This window comes from Camelus ferus, chromosome 25 (assembly GCF_009834535.1).
Source record: "Camelus ferus isolate YT-003-E chromosome 25, BCGSAC_Cfer_1.0, whole genome shotgun sequence".
NCBI classification, from domain to species: domain Eukaryota; kingdom Metazoa; phylum Chordata; class Mammalia; order Artiodactyla; family Camelidae; genus Camelus; species Camelus ferus.
Window position 1 is genome coordinate 8,818,777 of NC_045720.1, and position 17,857 is coordinate 8,836,633.

Consider the following 17,857-nt stretch of genomic DNA (forward strand, 5'->3'; position numbering starts at 1 on the left):
ACGGTGGTGATGGTGATAATGGTGGTGATGGTGATAATGGTGGTGATGGCAGTGATGGTGGTGATGGTGATGAGGATGATGGTGATGATGGTGGTGATGGTGATGATGGTGATGCAGAAGCACCTTGAGTCTGGAGGAGTGAGAGGGACAGTGTTGGAAAGCCTTAATCCTGCACCAGGAAGGTGTGGCTCTGTGCTTTAGAAACATCTTCCCCCACTGGGGCTCAGCTACACCTCCCTCATCTCTGCCCTGTGTATTGGCCTCCCTGGGCGGTGCACTGAGAAGAAAGTCAAACCAGGGAGAATAAACACCAAGTTTAAAGGATGGAAAAGGAAACAGCCCAAGTCCTTTGGTGTTGTAGAGATGGGGTAGAACATAAACTTGAGCATGAGATAGTCCTGGGTCAGAATCCTGGAGGGGAACCCCAGCTCTGTCCCTTACTTGAGACCCTTGGGTGACTCATTTTCCCTGAGCCTCAGTTTCCCCACCTTTCCACTCACACTGCTGACACCCACTGCAGGGTGGAGAGTAAAATCTCATAGGACAAGGGTGTAGCTCCTGAGAGGCCCTGAATAAAATTCATTTCTTCTCCACGTAACCTCGTTTGCACACGGGACCCTGGAAAAGGGCTGCATGAGGCTTGTAAAACCCAGTACTCAGGCAGAAAGAGAGTTGGCATCTGGAAAGGCCTGCACTTCATGGAGCAAATATGCCGTCACTATGGGTCCTGGGAGGAGGGGATGAGACCCGTGCCAGGGCTCCTGGGAGGCCTTGATAACTCTTATCGGCGGGAGGAACTGTGAGGTCCTCATTGCTCTCCAATTACTTAACATGTCACAGAAAAGCAGGTAAAGGCTTCGTCATGGGTGGCTTAAAAATAGCCCTGGGCGCAGAGCAGCCAAGCTGTTTTCCCCAGGACCCCTTCAGCTGAAGTGCCCCCTCCCCACCTACTCCTGCGCAGTGTGACTCTCGGCCCCTCTGGCCGCAGACCTGGGTGTTTATTCCACTTGTATTTATTTGTGTTTCCACTGTGTACCAGCGTTATTGGGGCGGAGGGCAGGGCAACAGCAGTGGACAATAGAGAAAAATCCCTGTCCTCATGGAGCTTACATTCAGGGAGACAGACAACAAACAGACATTTCCTGTATGGCTGTAAGATGGTGACAAGTGCTCAATGGAGAAAAGTTCACCAGAAAGGAGGCTGGGGAGTGCCAGGGGGTGTGCACTTTCAAATGGGGTGTTCATGGAGGCTTTCCTTGGAAAGGTGACATTTGAGCAAAGACCCAAAGGAGCTGAAGGAGTGAGCATGTGGCACTTTAGGGTAAAGCGTATCCTAGACAGAGGGAAGAGCCAGTGCAAAAGCCCTGGGGTAGCTGTGCATGTGACGTGTTCGAGGAGCCTCCAGGAGGCCAGGGTGGCTGGAGGGCTGTGAGCGGTGGGGGAGCCTTTGGTGAGGGGAAAAGGTGGTGGTGCGCGTGCGGGTCATGCCTGACATTGTTGGGCACTGTGAGGACTTTTGTTTTTACTATGAGTAAGAAGGGACGCTCTTGGAGGGTTCTGAGGAGAGGAGTGATCTGATCTTGGCTCACTTTTCCACCAGGATCCTGCTGTCTGCTGGGTGGAGAATGGGTTGAAGGGCAGGGAGGTGGTCGGGAGGCTGTTGCAGTCGTGCAGGCAGAAGGGCAAGGTGGCTTGGACCAGAGTGGGAGGAGCGATGGGATGCTTGGCTTCTGGATTTTCGGGTTTCCCCTCCCTGGCTCAGCTCATTCAAACCGTCACCGAGCCCTGCTGCTTCCACCTTGTTCACCCCAGGGAGGTTGGGATGACTTTGGAGGTGCTGTCCGTCAAGTCCACTGGACTGTGAGCTCGTTGAGGACAGGGCTGCCCCACCTCTCTGAGGTGTCCCTAGCACCAGCCTAGTGCCTGGTGTGAGTGGTGGCCATTTATCGTGTTCATTATGTGGATGATGAGCCTGTCATTCCCTGGTCCCTAAGATGGGATTTGGAGCCATCTCAGGTGCTCCCAGTATCCCCCTGGGCTTACCCTTATCAAAACATGTGTCCCACTGACCTCGCATTGTCCCTTCTCCCTGCTGGTCTCTGAACTCCTAAGGCCAGCACTGTTTTGTCCAGTGTCATAAGTGTGGCACGAAGCTCGGGGCGGGCCAGGTGCTGAGGAAGTGCTCCTTGTGGGGGAGTGAAGGCCCCTGGTCCCTTTCATCACGGGCTCAGAGCAAGGTGTGACAGCCATTGTCAGTTCCCCTCCCAGGGGAATTAAACTGTTCAAAGGCTCCGAGCCTCCAGGGTGGCCCTCCGGCCTTCGGGAGGGAAAAGCAGACATCCAGGGAGAGGTGGAAAGGGCTGCTGTTTGACCCAAGGGCCCTGCAGTGATCTCCGGGGTTTGTCTACACGGCCCAGGCATGTGGGTAACAGTGTCAGGGGGCTGGGGTGTCTGACTGTCGAGGGACCAGCATCTTCCGGGGCTGGGAGACCCAGGCTGACTGGGACGGTGTAGCCAGAAGCTCTTTGGCTGGGCTTTGGCTGGGCTTTGCCTGGACAGACCGGAGCATGGGCAGTCCTGTGTGAGAACGTAACGAATCTCTCATTTCCCAGCTCACTCACAGGCATTCATTTTTTTTTAACCTCAAGGCCTTTCACGATTTCCTTTTTATTAATTTTTTAAAATTGTATTTTGGTAACAGCTTTATTGAGGTATAATTCACATACTATACAATCCCATTTAAAGTGTGGTTTTTAGGATATTCACGGGGTTGTACAAACCTGACTACAGCCAATTTTAGAACAATTTCGTCACCCCCGAAAGAGCCCCATGTGTACGCATTAGCAGTCACCCCTGCTTCCCCTAGTCCATATTTATGCCGCTCTCTAGTTTATGACAGTCTGATTTTTTTCAAATATGAACTTTTTAGTTTATTTTTTAAATGATCATGCTTATTTATTTATCTTATATTATTGAAGTATAGTCAGTTTCAATGTCATGTCCATTTCTGGTGTGCAGCACGTTTCAGTCATACATAGTTCGTTTTCATGACCCTCTGAGTCTTAATGACACAGTGCGTGACACCTAAAACTCAGCGATACTTACACAGGTGGATCTCTAGCCGCACAGTTACAAAATCATATAATTCTTTTCTTTTTTACTTTGATATCATTAACCAACCCTCTCATCATACAGATAGGAAAACTGAGGTCCAGAGAGGGGCAATGTTTTTTTTTTTTTTACTGATTTTATTCATGCATTTTATTTCTAAAAACCAAAGTGCAAGGGAGGCTGAGCTGGTCACTACATGATGAACCAGCAGGACATTCTCACCTCAAATTAGAAAACCAGTCCTCGTCTGGAAAGTGCTTGTTCAGATCATATCAGTTTTTCTGTGTAATCATTCTGTCATCTGTTCCCGAACACTCGCTAGGCCGCCTGTGAGGGTTTGGAGCCGTGTTTCTCTTCTGCTTGTCTTTTGCACTTCCCTGTCCTCCCCCTCCGCTTCCTCTCCCCGTTTCCTCCTCCCCCTCCTCCCTATTCCAGACTCATCCATGCCCCTCACACTTCCCTCCTTGTTTCAGGCCCTACCTTTGCTCAGGTTGGTCCCTCTGCCTTGGATGCCTGTGACTTAATACCCTGAACTTGAGCATCTCCCCTTCCGGGAGTCCGTTCCTGACCAGCCTGATTCCTGGCAGAATTGACCACCTCCTTGTGATGCCCTCACTGTACCTTGTACCACCTTTTGTCAAGGCATCTGTCCCCCTGACTATTTTGTGGCTTCCTGAGAGCAGATACTGTTATGCTGTTATTTTATTTGGAACCCATGGAATTTAGCACAGGGCCTGGCACAGAATAGTTGGAGTTTTTTGGGGGTTTTTTTTTGGAATTAGTGAAACCTTGCAGAATTCAATTTAGGGCGTTTCACACTAAAGGGAGTAGGATGGTGTATTAGCAACAGCATTAATCGCTACAGTGACAGATACAGGCGTACCTCGGAGATGTGGGTTCCATTCTAGACCAGCACAATAAAGCGACTGGCACAGTTAGGCGAGTCACACAATGTGTGTGGTTTCTCAGCACGTATAAGTGATGTTTACACTATCCTGTAGTCTATTAAGTGTGCAATAGCATTATGTCTAGAAAAAACTCATGTACGTACCTTAATTAAAAAATACTTTACTGCTAAAAATGCTAACCATCATCTGAGCCTCCACTGAGTCATAATCTTTTGCCATAGTAACACCAGAGGTCACCGATTGCAGATCACCATAACAAATGTCATAATAATGAAAAAGTTCAAAATACTGTGAGAATTACCAACATATTGACACAGAGACACAAAGTGAGAAAATGCCGTTGGAAAAACGGCACCCGTAGACTTAGGCGACACAGGGTTGCCACAAACCTCAATTTGTAAAATACACAAAATCTGCAAAGCACGATAAAGTGAGGCACAGTACACTGAGGTGTGCCTGTGGTCCCCACGAGGTTTAATGGCTCAGATACAAGAGGTGTTTTTTTTTTTTCCCCCACTTGTGGAAGTCCACAATGGGTATTTCTAGTTCCGTGGGTGTCTGTCTTCCACGTGGTGACTCAGAGATGTAGGCTTCTCCACCTTTGTGGCCCTGCTGCCCCCGGGGGCTTTGTCATTGCGTCCATTGGCGGGAGGGGTAAGTAACACAGAGGAGGCAAGCCCACTTCTTAAAAGCCTTGGCTTGAGACCCAGCAAACAACATTTCTAGCCTCTTTCCTTGGCTGGAGCTCTGCCACATGGCTGTGCCTGACCACGAGGGAGTCTGGGGAATGGAGCTCAGCTGTGTGCTTGGGAAGAGGAGAGGCAGGGTTCTGAGGAACACCCAGCAGTCTGCCGCATGTGGCCAGTGGGCGTCAAAACTCTGTCCCGTGATGCTCGGTTGAAAGAATGGGGAATGTTTGGCCTGAAGAGGCAAGATGCCTGAAAGGTGGGATTTGTGACCACAGATCATAGTTTGCCAACCCCTGGTCTAGAGAGATCTAAGGTCCCTCCCATCTCGAGATGCTGTGATTCTGTTCATTATGCCCTCTGTGCACAGTAAGGAGCAGGGCTGAGATCCAGCTCTAGGAAGCTGGTGACCGAGCCTGCCTGCCTGCCAGCTGCACCCTGTGTTCCTCATTTGAGCCTGATTCCAATTCTAAGATTGCTGCCCCGAGGGAGAGCCGTAATTTGGTGTTAAGAGGAATGAATGACATCACTCTCTGAGCGCCACCTAATGCTCTAGGTACATTTTATACATTCTCCTAAGTTAGTGTGCAAGAATCCTAAACCAGCCCAGTGAAGTTGGTATTATTAGCTCTATTTGACAGATGAGGCAACTGAGACTCAGAGAAGTTTATACAGTTCCCTAAGGTCACACAGCTGGGAGGTGGTTGAATGGGTATGTCAGTTAGGAAACTTCCTGCTGCATAGACCAAAAGTGGCTTAAATGAAGCTGTGAGGAAGTGCACTGATTCATATAACTGCACAGTGGGGGCGGGGGTGGTGATGGTCAGTCATTGTCCCCAGAAGACGCACAAAGTAGCCTTGAACTAAGATAATTCAAGAATTTCATAAAGGAGTTTTTTAAAAATTGAGGTAAAATTGACCATTAACTATTTTGAAGCACACAATTCAGTGGCATTGAGTACATTCAGTGTTGTTTAACCACTACCTCATCACCCCAAAAGGAAACGCTGCACCCATTGAACAGTCACTCCCACCTACCCCTCCTCCTTGCCTCTGAGCCCCTGGCGACCTCCCGTGTGCTGTCTGTGGATTTAGCTATTTTGTTTTTGTTTTTATATGTTTTTATTGAAGTATAGTCCATTTACAGTGTTGTGTCAATTTCTGATGTTCAGCACAATGCTTCAGTCATACATGAACATACATATATTCATTTTCATTTATTTTTCACCATAAGTTACTATATTTAGCTATTTTGGATGTTTCATATAAGTAGAGTCATACAACATGTGACCCTTTGTGTCTGGCTTTTTTCCCTTAACATAATAATTTTGAAGTTCACCCACATTGAAGCACGTATCACTACCTCCTTCCTTTTTATGGCTGAACAATATTCCAGTGTATGGATGGGCCGCATTTTGTTTATCTGCTCACCTATCAATAGACATTTGGGTTGTTTCCACCTTCTGGCTATTGTGAATAGCCCTTCTCTGAACATTCATGTACAAATGTTTGTTTGAAAGCCTGTTTTCAACTCTTTGGGGTGTACACCCAGGGATGGAATTGATGAGTCAGTCACCTGGTAATTCTGTGTTTAACTTTTTGAGGACCTGCCAAATGTTTCCAAAGTGGCTGAGCCATTTTACATTCCCCTCCGACCAGCAATGTTTGAGTGTTCCAGCTCTCCACCTCCTCACCAAGACTTGTTATTGTATGTTTTTTGGTACTATGGCCGACCTAGTGGGCACGGAGTGGTGTGTCATTGTGGTTTTGATTTGCATTTTTCTAATGACTAATGCCTTTGAGCCTCGTTCCTGTGCTGCTTGTGGACCACATAAAGGGACCTTTACGAAGGTGTGGGTAGGTGTAGGGGGCTCCGGGGACAGATGCCCTGGGGCTCCTGTGTCATGCCCAGTTTGAGGGGTGGGGAGGGAACAGTTGTTGGAACGTGGAGACAGGGAAGGATGGGGCAGGGCCCTGACCAGAGCTGAGACTTGGGTGGAGGGTTCAGTTCACAGCGACCCCCAGAGAGGGAGTGGGGATGGGGGCCAAAGGAGGGGAGCCAGGGGATAGATACCTTCCCTTGCCCTCCCTCCTGTCTCCTGCCGGGGCTCCCTGTTGGCTGAAACCATCCTGCAGCCTGAGCGTAGAGGGCCCTTGTATTATTGGTCCCTAGAGGTCAATTGGTCCCTAGGGCTCACAGAAGGGGGGAATAGCAGACGGCGAGGGGCATGTGGCTCAGAATTAGTGTCTGTTCCAGGAACCCCCGCTCCATTTCCCTTTAGTTCTCCAAGTCTGCCCTTCTTTCTGCAGTGGCATCTCCCTGAGGCTGGCAGGGGGACAGGCTGCACCCGTGTGGCTTCCCATCTTTACCGTAACAGCCAGAGGAAGAGAGAAAACACCATTTCCACAACTTCTCTAAGAGATCGAGAAAGAATTTCCCAGAAACCTCCAGCTTCAAGCCTCCTCGACCCCAGTTGGGTCACGAGCCCCTCTGGACTAATCACAGGGATGGTTCTGAACCAGTTGGGCCCACGCCCGGGAGCTGCAGGAACACATGCTTCCTGGGAGAAGGGGAATCCCCAGGGAAGTCCGGGATGACGAAGCGTGCTGGGTAAACCCCACGGTGCCCTTCCCTGGGGATTTCTTGGACCATCTGATAGGCTGAAGCCCACGCTTTCTCCACCCCGCCACGCACCACGCTACAGATGAGACCAGAAACCTGGACAGGGCCTCCCGGAGGGTTTACGTCCTCGCTGCTGAGTCACCCGGCAGCGTGTCCTCTCCGGCCCTCACCAACCTCCCAGGCCTCCTCAAGTCAGCCCTTGTCATCCCTCCCCTGGTCTGTGACCTCAGTAACGATTCCAGGGGGTGAGGCCTGGCTCCACTGGAACCAAAGGCCTGAGTTCAACCAGGAGTTTAGGAAATGGGGTCTTTTAGTAGATTTTGCCACACAAGACAGCATTTTAAAAACCTGTCTATTGTATGATTCTGTTTATATATGAAATCTCCAGAATTGACAAATCTCCAAATAGACAAATTAATAACAGAATTGACAAACAAACAGAAAGTTACACTGTTCTTTTGCCAGGAGTGGGTAGAGGTGGTTGGGGGCCCTGGGGAGTAGCTGCTGGTGGGTATGGGGTTTCTTTTGGGGGCGTGAAGACGCTCTAAAATCGACTGCGGTGATGGTGGCACAACTCTGAATTATATTAAAACTATCGAATTGTATACTTTAAATCAGTAAATTGTATGGTATGTGAATTATATCTCATCAAAGCTGTTACAGAAAAAAAAGACAAAAGCTGGGTCTACTGCTATTCTTTTTGCTTTATTTAAAGTTGAAGTTGATTGCTACTTTATTCACTTAAGAATAAAAATCACATGTAGCTTATAACATGTCTTCTTTTTCCTTCCTCTCTTCTCCCTCCTTTTCTTCTTTCTTGCTCTCTCTTTTCCTTACTCTTGTGTAGATAAGTACCCACCTCCCCTTAGTCTATGGAGGTCCTGTGGACCCGACTCAACCTCTACACCCGTATGGATCCACGAGCAATCCCCAGCCAGTGGAGTTGTCCAGCCCCTGGCCACGGAGATTAGTTCCAGGATGCACACACGGTCAGAGTCAGCCATGAGACTTTTATGGGAACCACTGGGAAAAAGAGGCTTTCCTTCCGCAGGGATTGCTGAACTGTGACTGGACATAAACCTGAAGGCCAGTGGCCCCCTGGGGGTATGCCTGCCCAAAAGACCCACCCGTCACCTCTCCAGGAATGTGGAGCCAGCAGATGGAGAGTGACCCCTCCCTGACCGCATCCTTTGAGCCCTAGCATTTAGCCATGCCTGAAGTTATATCCATCCCTGGACTTCCTAGTTTGATCAGCCCATAATCCCCACCGCTACCTTTTTTTTTTTTTTGAGCTGCTAGGTATTAGGTTTTCTGCCTCATGAAATCAGTCTAGGTGTGGCTTCTGCCCATGTGGGCCCTCCAGGCTTGTGTGATTCAGATGACCCCTTTCCACAACAATCCCAGGGCCATGTGAGGGAGCTGGTCTTTCCACCCTGTCTCTTGTATCAGAACAAGCCAAGAGAACTGCCTCCACAGAGGAAACCGGCTGACGCTAGAACGTCCTGACCCAGCACACAAAGTCCTTTGTAAGGTCCCCGACGGTGTTAGGGACCGCCCAGCAGCCTGCCAGTGGCCCGCAGGGAGCGGCCTGTGTTCCTCCTATTGCAGGCCTGCTCGTCTGTCTGTGCACCTGCACCTGGCGTGAGTGTGGACCGGAGAGGGGCCTTTGTTTCTGGTATGGGGTCCCCTCTTTTTTTCTCTCCTTTTTGGTTTGTATTGTACACCATTTGAGTCATACTCATTCAAGATTTTACACGTTTGTAACAAGGGGAAGGGTGCTCACGAGGCCTGAGCAAGAAGTGTCTGATATTCTTTCTGCTCCGTCTCCCTGGTTCCCAGGAAACACAGCAGTGGCGGGGCCCCGGCGTTAACCTCATTTTACCATGTGGCACCTGAGGCTTTGAGGAGCCAGTGGACTTTCCATTAGATGGTTTTGTCTCCAAAGCAGGTTGGAGAGGCCGAATGGGGTGCGAACAGTCCCGCCTCAGACTCAGTTCCTTGTGGTTCTTTGTCAGTTAAGGAAAACAGAGTTGGGGAAGGTGAGGAGCCTTGATTGCTATGAGAAGTTTGGTTCCTACCAGGCCCCAGAAGAGGAGGCTCAGGGTGACCTACATTTGAGAGAGTGGCAAAGCAAGAGGCTTGCAGGCGTCCACGGCGCCATTTAGCTGGTGTGGACTGGTTGGCCACTGGACTCTGATGGGACGTGAAAGTGTGCCCGGAAGCCTTGGCGTGAGGTTGTTTGTTCAGGTGGTTCGTTCAGTGAACATACACTGTGCTGGTCCCCCTCAGGGTCTTCTGGTTTCCCCCAGAGTCTTCTCCCAAAGAGTAGGGATGGGCTGTGGGGCTGCTCTGCTTGCAACTCTGTTGTGCCTGTTTGTGTTTTCCAATCTAATGGGCATCCTGAATTCGGTGGCGCCGGTGGTGGCGACATGGGTGGTGGAGGGCGTGGACTCAGGCCTGCAGTGAGTCAGCCGCATCCGGCGTAGCATCCCGCCCATGTCGCCTGCCCCACTTTGGAGACAAGCAGCTGTGAAATAGAAAGGATTTAAATCCTCAGTGGAAGGAAAGAATCTTAAAAGATTCTGGAGAAACTTCATTTTGAAAAGAAGTCTTGTAGACATTGGCTGATCCTTCTGGGGTTCCAGGCAGTAAAATTTCTAAGAAGCAGAGGTGGACTTGTGCAAAGCAAGTTGAGGACTGGGATTGCCCCGGTGCTGGTGTCCCTTGGTCACAAGGCTTCCTCAGAGTAGGGCCGAAAGGCGGTTTCTTCTGGGGCTTCCTGCTTGACTGCAGGTGGTGGAGTGGGCAAGCTGGCTTCAGGCCACAGGAATGGTTCCCTGTAGCTTATTTATTTTTAACAGCTGTATCAATTTATTAAAAAGGCTGATTTAAGCATTTGCAGTGGGGACTTCAACCTCGATTCCTGGCTCAATACTGCTGGGAGTAATCTGCTTCACAACCTCAGAAGGGCTGCGCGAGTCAATGAGTTGCTTGTGGATCCTCATCTGAGAATGATCCCAAGTCTTAGAACCTTCGCCCCAAGGAGTTTTCCTGGTGGTTACTCTCAGAGTGCTGGTGGGCTTCCGGACCGGTCCTTTCACTTTGGGATTCTTCTCTTTAGCTCCTCTGGTCGATCAGCACATACCTTCTCCAAAGACTTCACTTTGCGGCTGGTTAGGATGATCCTAATACGGTGAGTGGCCACCTCTGGCTCCACAGGAGTCTTTCCGGTGTCTTTAAAAGCCATGTTCCCTGTAGTTTAAAAGGAACCCCCAGTTTCCCTTTTGACAACTCATATAGAAGTCTTTCTGATGTTTCCTTTGTTTGTTTAATTATTCAGTCTCATTCTGATCCTGTATTCGATCAACAGGTATTTACTGAACACCTGTGAAGCATGTTTCATCATCATGACACGTGACTTTATTATTGTGTTGAGTCTTAGACACAAATGGCCTCTGCCTTCAGGAATGAGATAAAACCGATGAGTCAGGCCCCTCTCTACGGCCACACCTGCTCTTCCTTTTCTCTTCCGGACTGTTCCCTTTCTCGTTCAAAGCCACCTTCTTCCAGGAAGGCTTCCTTGATTGAACCTGCATCTCTGCAGTCATTCAGCACATACTGCTGTGTGCTTGCTTCACGTCGGCCCCTGTGCCAGGATCTTGGGGGTCAAGATCAAAGATTTAGAGGAGAATAAGTCATGGTCCCTGTCCAGGAGGAGCTTCCAGTATTGAGTGTGGTCATGGGAACAATGTTAGCCTTTGTACATGGAGGTTTTCAGTATGTTCCTGAGCTTGTATCAGTATGACATTTCGCTTCTTTTTCCTATTCTTTGGCATACTTAATGAAATTGTAAGTCACCCAAGGGAAAGTATCAGCCCATCGAAAAGTATTTATTGTTGGGGGGAGCATATAGCTCAAGTTGGTATAGCGCATGCCTAGCGTGCATGGGGTCCTGGGTTCAATCCCCAGTACCTCCTCTAAAATTAAATAAGTCTAATTACCTCCCCCGACACACACCAAAAACAAACAGAAAAAAACCCAAATAATAAAATAAAATGCTGGCTTAAGTTTTTTTTTTAAATATTTATTGTGTTATTATGCTCTGTCCATTATTCAGTCAACAAATGTATCATTCATTTACTCTTCTATTGTGTATCCAGTCCTAGAATTGGAACCCTTGTGCACTGTTGGTGGGATTGTAAAGTGGTGTAATCTCTGTAGAAAACAGTATGGTGGTTCTCCAAAAATTAAAAATAAAACTGTCATATGATGCAGCAGATCCACTTCTGGGTCTATATCCGCGAAAACTGGGGTCTCAAAGAGATATTTACACATTCGTGTTCATGGCAACTTCATTCACAATGGCCAAGAGGTGGGAGCAACCCAAATTGTCCATCAAAGGATGACTGAACAAATAGAATGTCGAATGTACATGTAATGGACTATTAGCCAGCCTTAAAAATGAAGGAAATTCAGACATATGCTACAGTATGGATGAACCTTGAGGACGTTATGGTAAGTGAAATAAGCCAGTCACAAAAAGACAAACACTGTATGGTTCCAATTATGTGAGATATCTAAAGTAGTCAAATTCGTGGAAATAGAAAGTAGAGCGGTGGTTGCCCAGGGCTTGAGGGAGCGGGTATGGGGAGTTGTTGATGGGTGGGTATAGCGTTTGTTTTGCAGGATGAAGTTGTTCTGGAGATCTGTTATCACAATAGTGTGAATGTACTTAGCACTACTGAACTTTAAATGGTTAAAAACTTAAAAATGGTTAAGGTGGTAAATTCTATGTTATGTGTTTTTTTAAACCACACTTAAAGGTTTTGAAAAATACACGTATCCAGTCCTTTAGAACAGACATATTCTAAGTACTGAACGTTTTCTGGTGTATAAGCCAGACACAAGGTTCCTCAGCTCGTGGACATTCCTCTGCAGTAAGCACCTCCTATGTGCCAGGAATTGCACAACCACCCCGAGGGTTAGCTACTATCTTCACTTGTGCAGATGAGGAAGTGGAAACAGAGGTGAACGATCCCCATATCCCCAGAACCAAAACCACGTCTGGGGGTGGGAGGCCTCAGAGTCTGGAGCAGGAAGGAGGCCAGCATGGCTGGGGTCACAGTCGTGCAGACACACTGGGCGGGGCCTGGCTCAGCATGCTGGTGCAGGGGCCCGGGAGCACGGCTCAGCAGGCCAGACCCTGTGACAAACGTCTCTGTGCTGGGTCTCAGACAGGCCAGAGGGCTCAGCAGACATTTTTCCACTGGAAGCTCTTTCTTAGCCTGTGGTTTAGGACTTCCCCCTCTGTGTACTCTGAAGCCCCTCTGCCTGTCTCTTCTGTCTGGTGTCCCCTGCCCATCCCTCAGAACCTGCAGCTGCTTCCAGCTCCCTCGTGAAGCCACTCTGTTCCATCCTTTGTGTTTCTAAGCTTTGTGCTAATGGTCATTTTTGCAGTACCACCAGCTATTGATTTCCTTTTCTGCCTTCCATCGGAGGAAGGTGTCCAACTTAGATGCGGCATCTGTTATAGGAATGAATAGTTGGATGGATGCTTGAATGAGTGAATCTGGAAAATAGAGGATAGAGTCATATTTATTTCATAGTTTCACAGTATAATGAGCAATATGATTAGTTCTTGTTATGGGGGGACTAACAAGTGAGGAATTCCTTCCTTTCTTATCAGCAGCACAAATATGCATGGAATCCAAGCCCGGGATTTCTGAGCTGCAGATTGATGGGAAGTTGTGGGGGGAACCTTCATCCAGGGATAGGTACTCTGAGGGGTTCTTTGGGTGGTCTGAAAGCGACGGTTTAGGCTTCTCACTTCTCACACTGACAGCCTTCTGAGGACTGCTCTGGGCTTTAACCAGAAGAGATCTGAACATTTCTTAGATACCCTTTATTTCCTTTGATCCTGAAATGCCTTTGATTTCAACATGCATTCTTGACATCATCACAGCGTTGGAGGAGAAAACAGAATCTCTGCCACATGAAATTTCATTGATGGGACGACACATTGCGTTCCAGAAATGGTTGAATGTGAAACTAGGGCTGTCATAGAATGGAAGGAATACAGTGACTCCAGAGTGTGTTCATTTGGGTTGCCTGGGTGGGCTGATGCTGATTGCACCTACTCCAGGGAGTCGGGAGTGAGCTCGAGTGGCGAGACTGGTCTTGCTGGCTTGTCACAGGTCTTTTTTTATTTCCAGCACTAGGAGAGAAATCCATACAGCAGAGACCTCTCTCCTGAGGCTGCCGCTGCTCTGAAGGTGGGGAGGAATTCAAAGGAAAGAAGAGTCTTTTGGAGCCAGATGGATCTAGGTTCTACTTACTAGCTGGGAAAACCCTAGCAAGATGCTCATCCCGTCTTAGCCTCAGTTTCATTCTCTGCAGAATGAAGCAAGGATAATGCCTGTCTCCAAGGGTTGTTATGAGGATTAAAGAAGTTCTTGCTTGTGTGGTGTCTGAGACAGAGGAAGCATACAATATCTGCTAGCTGTATTAGTTTTTTTTCAATCACTATTTAATCTATCAGACCTGTTGTCTCCTCCGTAAGACGGGGACACAGAAACAGCTGTGTTTCTCACTGCTCGGGCGAAGACGCAGTGCAGTTGAAGGTATTAAAGTGCCTGGTGGGCACTTGGCGATGGGGGCTTCCTACAGGGGTGTGAACACCATCCCATGCTTAACCCTTTCCATCCAGTTTCCCTTTTCCTTGGGCAGGGTGGAGGGCAGGCCTCGGCTGTAACCTCCCTGACTCCCCCGGGGCAGTGGCCGGTGGATAACGACAGGATGACCAGCTGTAGGAACCATGTCTATGGTGCTGGCCTTGCTGAGAAGCTGCCAAGTCAGGATCCTTTCTAGTGGGTTGTCCCTGTAGGGGCACTGGTCCATCGTACGTCTGCTCTGTACTAGCACCTCTCATGTCCTTGTGAGACCGCTGCACCTGGCATTGTTAGTCCTCTGGCGCTTCCAGCCCGCCCCTTGGTGGCCAGAAGCCAGCTCTCAGGCGGAACATCTCAGCAGTCGCTCACAGTAGGATGCACTTGGCCTTTAATGGACTTGTGAGCATCAGGGTGATGTGTGGGGGCGCCATCGTTGTCTGAGAAGACATAGATTCACAGAAGTGAAGTTCATGGCCCAGAGTCACACAGCGATTAGGAGGGAGAGCCAGTGCTGGAACCGAAGTCTTCCTGCTCCGAAGACTGTCCTCTTTCCCGTGCTTGGGAAATTCCCCCACAGCAGGCTGCCTGCTGCTCCTGCTCCTACACGGCGAGCACGGGGGGCCGCACACAAATGGCTCTGCGCTCCGTGCGCTCGCTGAGAGTAAACACACCATTGTTTGAAAGGACCTGGGTTGCACTATTAAAACAGTTGGTGGCATGACAGACCCTCGGATTTCACATTCCACACTTGCACTTCTTCCTGGGGGACCCGGAAGGAAATGTGTGATTTTTGCAGTGGCACAGGCTGAGTTGAGCCTGCTTCTGCTGGTGTGAGGACTGGGGCACGAGGCTAGTGAGCGAGCCTAGCTGGCCCCCCAGCGCCCAGCGTTAACTTGGTGGTTCTCTTCTCGGCTCACTGACTCTGTTCCTCTGGCATTCATTATTTCGAGATTCACAAAATTCTCAGGATGCAACTTTTAAGGTGCAGAGAATTTATTATTCACCTGCCGTCCGGAGGTTCGTATGTCACCCAGCATTTGGCCTTTTTTCTCATTACCCAAGAGGTTACTTGGTTAAGATCGGATTCTCTTAAACACGGGCTCTAAGCAAAGACCAGGTCTATTTTGCTAATCATTTTTCTATCCGTGACATTTAGCTTAACACACATTTTTTCAATAAATGAATGGATGGATGGATGTGTTTTCCCAACAGAAGACCGTCATTACCAGAAGCTCTCGCCAGTGGGAGACAGCATGCAGTAGGCACTTACTGGATGTTTGTGAAGCAGATCCTAATTAGGTCACTTACAAGAATTCATTCTGTCTGTTGTTTCTAAACCTGTCCCCCTGCCCCCACTAGACTGTGGTCTCAAAATACCCGACTTGACCTCCTCCCTGTGGCCCAGAGTGCAGTCCACTCAGGAAACAGAATGGAAGACGTGGTCACATTCATCATGAGTTTATAAGCCAACAAGACAGTAGTTCTGGCCTTTTGGATCATGGGCCCTATGCAGTGACCTCTTTGGAGAGGAGAGACCCAAAACATCTTTGACTGTTAACTTTCACCAGTGAGTGAGTCAGGGAGGGGCCCAGGCTGACGTCCAGCGGCGATGTCATTGATAGGAGCACCTCAGTCGTCCTCGGGCTTCTGCAGAGTCCTGTCTGCTTCCTTCTGTATCCTGCCTTGATTGGGTACTCCAAATTTGAATCTTAAATCTGCCTGTACCAGGTAGCCATGTGACCAGGTGTTACATCACTTTTGTGGGCCTCAATTTTCTTATCTATAACATTCAATCACAGTTCTTTGTAGAGTCGCAGTGGGGATGGAATGTGACAGTGAGCGGGCCCAGGATGTCTGGTACGTAGGAAGTGCTCCATAGGGGTCGCTATTGTAGTTGTCATTTGTGCTGTTTAAGAGTTCAGAAATGGACAGATTGTTGGGCTAGGAAACTAGAGCAAGCTTCTTGAAAGAGAGGGCATTTCAAGTGGGGCTGGACAAACTGGGTTTCTCATAATAGGCAGGAGATTGGCAGGAATATGTATTCAGGCTGTTTTCTTTAGGTCTCTGGGTTTCTAAGTACAGCTTCCACACAACAGGAAAGAATCACATCAGTAAATAGAAATAGTGTTTGCTCTGATGTTATGGGAACAAAGAAGCCTGTCCAAGCTGTGGCCAGCTGCAGATGACTCAAGAGTTCATAACATCCTTTATTAAAGGATACAGATCCCAGCATCTGTGAAGTCACCTCTGTTGAATAAACCTCAACACCTATTTGGGGACTGGCGGTAAAGAAGGGTTGATGGACCAAATGATTTATGTCCCTATTCCTGCATGGCATGCAGGAATTGCTGTCTGGACTGACATACCGTAAGTCACACAATAGAATTGCAATGGAAAGAGCAGAAACGTGGGTGGATAAAAAATATGATGCTTGACAGTAATGAATTCTGGTTCACTCGAGCAGGTAGTTGCTTTAAATCTTCCATCACTGGTGGCAGGAGAATAAGAACATGGGTGTTGATAGCACACATTCACTCACCCCTCTGACGTGTATGTGTTTATTGAGCACCTGGTTACAGACGGTGGGTTCCCTGCCTCTTTCTCTGAGCCCACCCTGGAAGGCACTGCAGACAATGCCCATTTCCAGGGAGGGGTTCCTGCGTCTCTATCTAAGGCCACCCCCTGGCTGTGCTCGGCCAGTGAGGCATGGGAGTTGGTGCATAAATACCAGAGCTTCCAGCACCTGGGGTGCAATTCTGAGGTGTGGTCACATCTCTCAGAGGGTCCCCAGTGGGATTGCACTCCAGGTGCCTATGTGTTAACCTGTGTGGCCTCAGACACAGTCCCTAACCTCGGAGTTTCAGATTCTTGTAGGATGGCTGTGTGGATTCAATATGACACTGCTGGTTACTGGTTTGCTCAGCGCTTGAACTACATTATCTAATTCTTAGTGACTATATGACATAGGTACTTTATTTATCTCAGTTTTAAAGATGACCAAACTGGATAAATAATTCATCAAAGAGCCATAATCTGAGTTCTAATCCAGATGCGTTTGTTCTAAGGGGCAACTTTTTTTTTTTTTTTTTTTTTTTTTTTTTGGTGGGGAGAAATTAGGTTTATCTATTTACGTATTTTTATGGGGGTACTGGGGTTGAACCTAGGACCCAGGGCATGCTAAGCACGTGCTCTACCACTGAGCTATTCCCTCCCCCTTCTAAGGGGCAACTTTTAATAATAATACAAACTGTTAGAGTATGATGTCTAGCATGGAAGGTGTTATTATTACTGTCAGCATGCACCCAGCATATAGTTGATGCTTCATTTATTTGTTGAGTTAAAAAATAATGAATGAATGAATGAATGTGAATTCCTTGAGGTTGATTCCTTGAAAACATGAACTCTTTGTGTTCTTGGCTCTGGCTTCCCTGCACATGGTAGGTACAAAACAAATATCCCTCAAGTGAATGCTTAAATGAATGAATGCTAAATGGAGCTTTTTTTAAAATTACTGGTAGTTCCCTGGTTCTAAGAAAATCATGTTAATTGAAGTGCATTATTCATTTGACTTTTATAAAACCCAGTCCCAGAAAAGCCTCAAAATCCTAACAGTATTTATCTCTAGGTGTTGAGATAATAAAATATGTTAGTTTCATGCCTTAATATTTTTCATGATGGACCTGGATTACCTTCATAACTGGAAAGAAATCATCTCTGTTTGAAAAACAAATCAGTCTCAAAGCATAAACAGTCTAAAAGCAGTGTGGGTGTGACACTGACACACACCGTCAACGCTGACCTAATTCAAGTGGGTTCAGAGCCGAGGAAGCAGGATGCGAGCTGACTTAGGTGTCACACGTC

The 17,857-nt window shown here is 48.1% G+C and overlaps 1 protein-coding gene and 1 pseudogene across 7 annotated transcripts in view; one reads left to right on the top strand and one right to left on the bottom strand.

Moving 5' to 3' along the window:
- Positions 1-17,857, top strand: part of ASAP1 (ArfGAP with SH3 domain, ankyrin repeat and PH domain 1) — a 311,985-nt gene that overhangs the window by 13,915 nt on the left and 280,213 nt on the right. The gene's annotated exons all lie outside the window — the stretch shown is intronic.
- LOC116659829 lies at positions 10,173-11,329 on the bottom strand (annotated as a pseudogene).